The sequence below is a fragment of the Macrobrachium nipponense genome, chromosome 18 (assembly GCF_015104395.2).
Source record: "Macrobrachium nipponense isolate FS-2020 chromosome 18, ASM1510439v2, whole genome shotgun sequence".
Taxonomy (NCBI): domain Eukaryota; kingdom Metazoa; phylum Arthropoda; class Malacostraca; order Decapoda; family Palaemonidae; genus Macrobrachium; species Macrobrachium nipponense.
The window spans coordinates 66,531,443-66,540,204 of record NC_087211.1 but is presented as its reverse complement, the minus strand read 5'-3'; positions in this window follow the sequence as shown (position 1 = coordinate 66,540,204).

The window sequence follows — 8,762 nt, the reverse complement described above, 5'->3', positions numbered from 1 at the left end:
CAACTCATAATCCTCTTACGTTTCAGATTTGCAAACTCATACACACTCTCAGGTACAGTCGCCAACAACTTCCTCACTAACTCTTTACACTCATTTATCCCTTCATCCCCAAACTTTTTCCTGGCTAATGTTTCCAACCTGCACACATACATCGATAACGACTCACCAACATTCATTCTTACCTCATCAAAACCATGTTTTCTCCTATATCTAACACTACTCTTTATCCTCTTCGCCTGTTCCACAATCCTGGCTTTCACACACTCATAAGGCACATTCCCCACACTCATCACTACCCCATACATACTCAACAAAAATCCCATCAAAAAGCTACCCAACTCTCTTGCCCAGACTCTCTTGTTATCCCCATACTTTGCCTCACAATACTTCTCATATTCCTTAAAAAAAATCTCCTATGTCCCTACTACCATATTCCTCGTATTGTGACACATATATAGAGCCTTTCGTACTTCCCGCTCACTCTCACTGTCACTACTTCCATTCTGATTCCTCTTAACCTCGTCCGAATACAGCAAATCAACTTCCATACTAACATCCATGTTCCTGATTACACTCTTCTTACCCTTCTTTCTACCCACCCGTTTCTACTCACTGCTATCTAAATCACTCTCAGCCCTTTCCCAAATGTATTCAGTCCTAGTCTCATCCTGTCCTTCATCCTTACTAGCCTTCTTTCCCTTAGTCGTCTTCTTTTCCTCAACCCTCTTCTTATTCTTGTCCTCAGGTTTATCCTTATCCTGTCTCTTTCCCTTACCTATCACAACTAAGTCACCTTCGTCATTCGTAGTTTCATCCACTCGCTCTTCCACTGCCTTTACCACTTTTGACCTATCATAAGACCTAGTAGGCCTACCTCCTACAGCTCCCTCTCCCATGAACCCCTTCATCATCTCCTGCACTGCATTCATCATCACTAAGAATTTTTCGTCCCTTTTCTCAACCATTCTCTCTTCTGCTTCTTTCACTTCTTTCATTTCCACTTTTGCACTCCTTAGCATTCCTCTCATTTCCTCTAACTCGCTCTTCAGTTCCTCACACTCTACCCTCAACCTCTCATTCGCCACTTCCAATTGTCCTCTTACTTCCCTCTCCAACCTCAACTCCTCCTTCAGCCTCTCCACCTCACTCAATCCTTCCATCCCAAATTTTCTACCCACTCATACACACTAGCCTAGACCAATCGTCCTACAGCTGCCACACCAGCAGTCCCTGTTCGACTGCTGTTCGGGCGCTAAAAATTAATTTGGTGGAATCACAAGCTTAAGAGCAGCAATTCTCCCCCACATAAACTTAATCTGTCTCTGGCTACCAAACCCACCCTCAATCACACTTTCCTCTTTACACTACAAAATACAGCAGGACAATTGACCCATACCTACATACAGAAAAAAAAAAAACACAAAAACAGGTAGTCACTTCTGGCTCCAGATAGGCTAGGCTGTGCTGTCTGCTGGATAGGCTATAGGCTAGCCGTGACACATCCACTGCTGATAACCAACCACACACCAACCATCTGAGACCCACAAACCCACAACTCGACAACCCGACAAACAACTGCAGACGAAGAACACCAACAGCCCAAAGAACACAACCACACGACTTACAGAAGCACAACAACCCGCTAAAAACCAACACTGGCCCAAAACACCACTCACAGACACCGAAAATGCACTCCCTACCTCTTCAACTTCACCAAAACCAGACAGACACACGCACAACAACTTTACAACGCCAAAATCAATCAAATACCACAAAATCAACTAACAACCAACGGATAAATGTTGCCAAACCAACTCTGTGAATTCACCAGACTCCTCACTGCATTTCAAGATAAGGATAGGCTAACAGTAGCTGAGTGCAGGTACTTTAGAGCAGGAAAGTGTAAGAAAGGAGAGTCTATAAAAGATCACAAAATAGTCAGGACAGAAAAGAGGTAAGCCAAAGGACAGTATGTAAGTTCTATGTAAGTTCTACAAAGAGGGTTACTGCAAATATGGCAGGCCGCAGGAACTGTAAATATAATCACAGATATATTACCCAGAATAGGACTATGTTAAGGGGAAATGAAGGAGGCCAAAGAATGGAATGTAGGCAGTTCAAAGAGGGTCACTGCAAATATGGTAGCAATTGTAAACACAGTCACAGAATCAGAAACCGAAATGGGTCTATGATATACGGAAAGGAAAGGTACCCAGAAGTGAGACACACGTAGACTATGAGCCAGAATAAAGGATCAAGCAGAGATGAGGATGAGCAGTATATGTGTTGGTTCTTTAAAAATAAGGAATCTTGTCCATGGAATGAAATGGGCTGCCGCTTCAGGTGCTACAGCACACAAAACCTTGGAAGGAGTAGCCAGGTAAGGAAAACCACTAGAGAATACAAAGTAAAAACTGAAATGGATAGGTTAAAAGAGAGAATGGAAGCAGTAGCAAACAAGGTACATTTTTTTAGAAATGATACAAGTAGAGATGTCAAACCCAGTGTCATGGGCAGAAGTAGTAAGAAACCCCATGGTGTCCAACACGAGTGGACCATACCAAGGGAGAAGTCAGTAGGAATAGGGGCATGTAAGACTAAATACAAAAGTAAAAAGACAAGAAGTATAAAGAAAAAAATGACTATACACTAACTGTGGAATATATTATGTAAATATTAGGGGGCATCAAGTCAAAATTAGACTCCTTGAAAGAAATAATAGAGAAGGTGGACCCAGTAATAATGTGCCTAACAGAAACTCACCTCCACGAAATTGAACAAACTAAAGAAGAAAACACAACTCATGAAGCTGTCTGGGTCAGTATCAATAACGGCACAAACAAGATAAGGTTAGGTGTTATATATGCCCCGCAGGAAAATAAGTGCAAAAATGACCAGCTGATAAGTATGTACTCCTCAATAGAAGATGAAATAAATAAAGTAGAGGAAAACAAGGCAACAAGTAGTGATCCTGGGAGACTTCAACTGCAAAATAGGGAAAGTCATCTCCAACAATAAGGAAGAAGTGACTAAGGGAGGAAAAGCAATGCTGAACCTAATCAAACAAAACAAACTCATGTTATTAAATAATCATAGAAAATGCACTGGAACATGGACAAGAATACAAAATATGCAGAAGTCTATTATCGACTATATAATGATAAGGGAAGAAGATGAAGGAGGAGTACAGGTAATGGAAATAGATGAAACAAAAGAAATAACTCCATACAGGATATCCTCGGAACTGGTGCACTCTTGACCACTGTGCTGTGAGAGTGGTCATGAACTTGAAAATAGTATGCGAGGGAAGCAAGAGTGGAAAATATGTGATAGATATAAGAAAGCTGAAGGATTGCAAAGACAGACAAGCCTTGGTAGAAATAGCAAGAGAAAATGGTCCAATAAAACAGAAATACACCAAATGGCAAACAGAACTGGACAAGATATTGAGAAAGTGTAAGAAAAAAAACAAAGTGAAAAAAGAACAAATCAAGAGTATTGAGAGACCTAATGAAGGTTAGAAGGAGAATAAAAAAGGAAGGGAAAAAGTTCATTAGTACCTACAGAAAAGAAGAGGATATGGCAGGTGCAGGAGAAATTAATAAGTGAATACATTATTAGAGAAAAAATGAAGGAAGATGGCATTAGAATAAAGGAGACAGCAGCTGAAATAAAATCCAAAGGAGAAGTAAGGAAGGGAAAGTAATAGAAAATGTTGAAGAAATTAAAAGAGAATATGAACAATTCTATAAAGATCTATTCATATTAGATAAACCTAAAGATGAAATCAGTAGGCTAGCAGATGAAATTAACCTCCAGTACCAGAAATGGATATCCATAAGTGGGACAGGAAAAACTGAAAAAATCCAAAAGTCAAGTATTCAAGATGTGGAAAAAGCAGTAAAGAACCTGAAGAATAAATACACCCCAGACTGTCAAGATATAAATAATATAATTATAAAAAGTTTGGGTACAGAAATGACAAAGTCTGGCACTCTTAATTGGAGACATTGAAGAGGAGTTAAACACTCCGGATAATGGGAGAAAATGAAAATATTATCACTGCATAAAAAAAGGAAGCAAACTGGAATTAGAAAACAAGAGAGGGATATGCATTACAAGTAACATAAGCAAGGTATTTGAAAAAGTGAGGATGGAAATAACGAAGGATGAGTTAGACCAGAAGATAAGCCGGTTCTAATGTGGTGGCATAGAGGGAAGATCCACAGTTGATCACCTGCTAACCTTAAACGCAGTGGTTGACTACAACTCACTGAACTTAGGAGCCCCAACGTACATATGGTTTAGGGATGCGTATAAATGCTTTGACAAACTGGATCTGAAGGACTGCATCAAAGAGATAGGGAAAATGATTGGATGGAAAGATGCATGGTTGATAAGAAAAATGAATGAAAATGGCAAAGCAGTCTTAAGACGTCCAGCAGGAGAAACTGACACAATTGACATAACAGAAAATGTGAGGCAAGGTACAATTTTTGGCCCAAAGCTATGCAGCATAGTGACTGACAGAGTAAATGATTTAAGCAGGAAGAATGTAACACTCATAAGAAACGTGCCAATAGAGTCCCTAATATTTGTTGATGACATAATGTTCCCCACAAGCAGGAAAGAAGGAGTAGAAATGGCAATTGGCAACTGCCGTAGCCTAGAGCAGCTTAAGAAATTTACAATTAATACGAAGCCAAATAAGTCAGCAGTGCTAGTAATAGATAAAAAAGCAAAGAAATCAGATGTACAAATAAAAACAGAACTTAAAAATGGCCCAATTAGTAGCGTGAAAGAATATAAGTACTTAGGAGAATGGTACACACTAAATGGCTCGAAGGAAGCAAGTATTAAAACGAGAAATCAAAAGGTTGAGTACCTACTAAGAGAAATCAGAAGATATGGCACTAGAAGTAAGGAAAAAGATCTATGAAATAGTAGTTGTACCCACCTCATTTGCCAACATAGAGACGTGGAGTAACGTAATGGAAAATGAATTAAATGCGCTAGAGAAAATGCAATATAGGATCCTCCGAGGAATGTATGAACAACCTAAGGGCACGCCGTATTGGGGAATTAAAGCGGAGTCCGGCATATGGCCAGTAGCCTACAGAATTGAGTATAAGAAGTTAATGCTTTTCCACAACATAATAAATTCTGAGGAGAAAAGATTAGTAAAAGAAATGGTTGAAGATCAGTTAAGAGCCCCATATGGGCAATGTTGGACAAAAAGTGTGGTGAAAATATGCACCAAATATGATATAGAAATTAATGGACTAAGAGAATATCCAAAAGCAGCACTGAAAAAGGAAATGAAGAAAAAGATTAATCAAGATATCCAAGAAACTTTGAGAGAAAAGAGAAAAGAAATGAAGAAGCTAAGATTCATAGACGATTTCGAGGAAAACAAGAACATAAGGGAACTGGAAACAAAGGATACGTGTATCATTATGAAAGCCAGACTGAATATGTTGAACTTAAAGGCCAACTTCCGGGTTAATGACGAGGTCTGTGAAATATGTAGAGTGGAGGAGGACACCACCGAACATTTATTCACGTGTAAATTACTACAAAAAGCAGATAAGGATATAAGTTTAAGGACACTGTTATCCCCTAACAGAAAACTGGGAGAATATATAAGGATAGCCCTCAAAATTAAGAATGTTCTTAACCTGAAAAGCGATGGATGTCAAAGCTAAGTAACACGGCTCTGCCTCACTTATAAAGAAGAAGAAATGAAAGGAAGTTTAGGTAAAAGTAAATAAAGCTTTGCACCTCATAGTGCAGTGTGCCCGCAACTGTGTTTGTGGAGTGAGCGCGTAGGAACCAGGAACCAGGACTTTCGTAATAGACTTCCACTGACAGTCTACCGAGCGCCACAACAGACATGGTTCTGACCGCCATTTAACCACTCCCATTCATTATTCCACCAATCTCTCCATCTGTCTCTCACACAACTTTTGGAGACGTTGTCAAATATAAACTACTATCATTACTCCTCCATATTATCCATTGGACAGATTCCAGCAAGGTAATTCCATTACTTCGTTGTGTCTTAATAAAAACTTAGAAAACCAAATCAGCAGAAAAGGCCAAGGTTTGTTTGTGTTTGTATGGTGCTTTTACGTTGCATGGAACCAGTGGTTATTCAGCAACGGGACCAACGGCTTTACATGACCTCCGAACCACGTCGAGAGTGATCTTCTATCACCAGAAATACACATCTCTCACTCCTCAATGGAATGGCCCAGAATCGAACCCGCGACCACCGAGGTGGAACGCCAACACCATACCAACCACGCCACTGAGCACTGAGGCGCTTTGTTTTATGAGTGTTAATCCTTTTTACAGCTGTGATGTTGGGGCTGGACCCTGAAACGTCGCTAATAAATTAGAAACATTTCTCAATCCTGGATTAAATGGTTATATATTCATCATCAGTCACTGACTAATTAAACTTATAAAGAGACAATTAGTCCATCAATGTTGTCTTTGTTTAGTTGAAAAAAAACCGAAGAAAACTGTAATTAAAGTAAGAACTATTTGCATAATAACACTGTTTTCATCCCACTAATACTTTAATGCCAGAAAGATTTCTGATAGGGAGAATAATATTCATTCTCTGCACAGTAGTTTACTTAAGAAGAAATACGACTGCCTGTTAAAGCATGATATTTTTCAAGACTGCTTTTCATGAGCATGTTTCAAGTAACAGGAACCTCCCATTTTTTTCCTATTTCAGCAGCATACTATTATTATGCTTGACAAATAATATAACTGTCGCCCTTTCTCTTTTTCATAAAATTTCACCCGTCTAAAAACATACTTTGACCACTATGGTGCATGACTACATTAAAATGCCGACACAGACTTCATCTTTTAATATTTTAATATTGAATAAAATGTTTAGCCTTGGCATTAGCAGTGCAGTTTTACTAGAAAAGAAATTTTTAATGCCCAGCTAAGAACAATGTCAGATCAGTTTTGGACTGAAACATACTAAACTTGTTACTTATCATTGTGAGATAAGTTTAACACATCAGGATATCACAAAATTCCTTGTCTAAGGACAAAAATTATATAAAAATCACTAGGCACCAACTTCTTTACTAAATTTGATACTGTTGTCATGTTGCTGCTGCATTTTCATTATGATGTTTATCAAAAATCATTAGTTGTAGTAAATAAAATTCTGCCGCATAGGTGATAACTATGGTATCTAAAATATACGTTGATAACTATTGTATCTAAAATATAAGTTAACTGAAAATGATGGGTATTCTATAGAAAATTTCTTGAACTGGTTTGTTTCCATACATGACACTGTCAGTTATATTCTAGACAATCACACACAAAATGCCTTAACTGTCAGGTGTTTTAGTGTTACTTTAAATTCTTTACATTTATGGACTATATATGTGAGCTATTCATCAAGTATCCATTGGTCAAATGAGAATGACCGATCTAAGACTATACTCTGTTTTTTCCTTCTGTCCATCCGCCTGTGATGGTCGCGCATGGTAACACTGTGTCCCGGGCTTTCAATAGTTATGCTATGTGTAAGTTTTAGGTAAGTAAAAAGATATCTGGGTGTACATTTGCAACTGAAAAGTGTTTTAATAATTTACTGTATGTGAATTACACCATTAATATTCGAAATAGGATATTATTTGAAGCCCGGAATGCAGTGTTACCATGCGCAAACACCACAGGCGGATGGACAGATGGAAAAAAACAGAGTACGTATAGTCAAAATTAGTTGTGTGTGTTCCTTTTGATATGACGAGTTCCATATTCTCAACATTGGGCATTGATGTGTGTAAATTTGTTGCAATCAGGTTCATTATTCCATATATTCTACTATTTATTGATTATAATGGGTATCAATCGGTATCAACGATGTTATATAATCACTAATAGTATTATAACATGATCTTGTCACAGTAATTGCAGCTTTGGGAGGAATCTACATTATTTATAAATTTGTTTAATCCCCTATTACAGGCAGTCCCCGGGTTACGACGGTCTCGGCTTTCTGAGGTTACGACGCTTTTCAATTATATTCATCAGAAATTATTTCCAGGGTTACGACGCATGTTCCAGGGTTATGACGCATGTTCCATAGTTACGACGCCTACAAACGCTGATCTGGCAGATGAAATATGACACCAAAAATGCAAAATAATCAATATTTAAAGGTTTTTTTGATGAAAAATGCAATAAGAATGCAGTTTACGTAGTTTTGAATGCAACTAAAGCATTAAAAGTAAGGTTTTCTTAGGGTTTTTGACAACGTTCCGGCTTACGACGCGTCTCAAGAACGGAACCCCCGTCGTAACCCGGGGACTGCCTGTATATTACTTTATGCTAAGCCTTGTCAACAAATACTGTACATTATGTGAAATCCATCTAAGCCAGATTGAGAATTTGAGGATCTTATGACAAAACAAGCCAATACCACTCTGAACAAAATTAAGATTCCTGCTATATAATAATAAAATTGAAGCACCGGATGCAAAATTCATCTTTTGGTTAGGAACAATAATTTGAAATACATTAATTTTAAGTGTTATTGACCATTCAAGCTAGTAGCTTTGACAATAAACAAACAATGCTCAACACTGTGGTCAGAGTACATTGAAGATGGTCATAATGAGTACTTGCAAGGTCTCCAGTCAGCTAGTCTCCTTGTCCTTAGGTTTGTCAGAAGTTGTGGAAGACCAAAACACCCATCTATTCACGACTGCCCATGACTG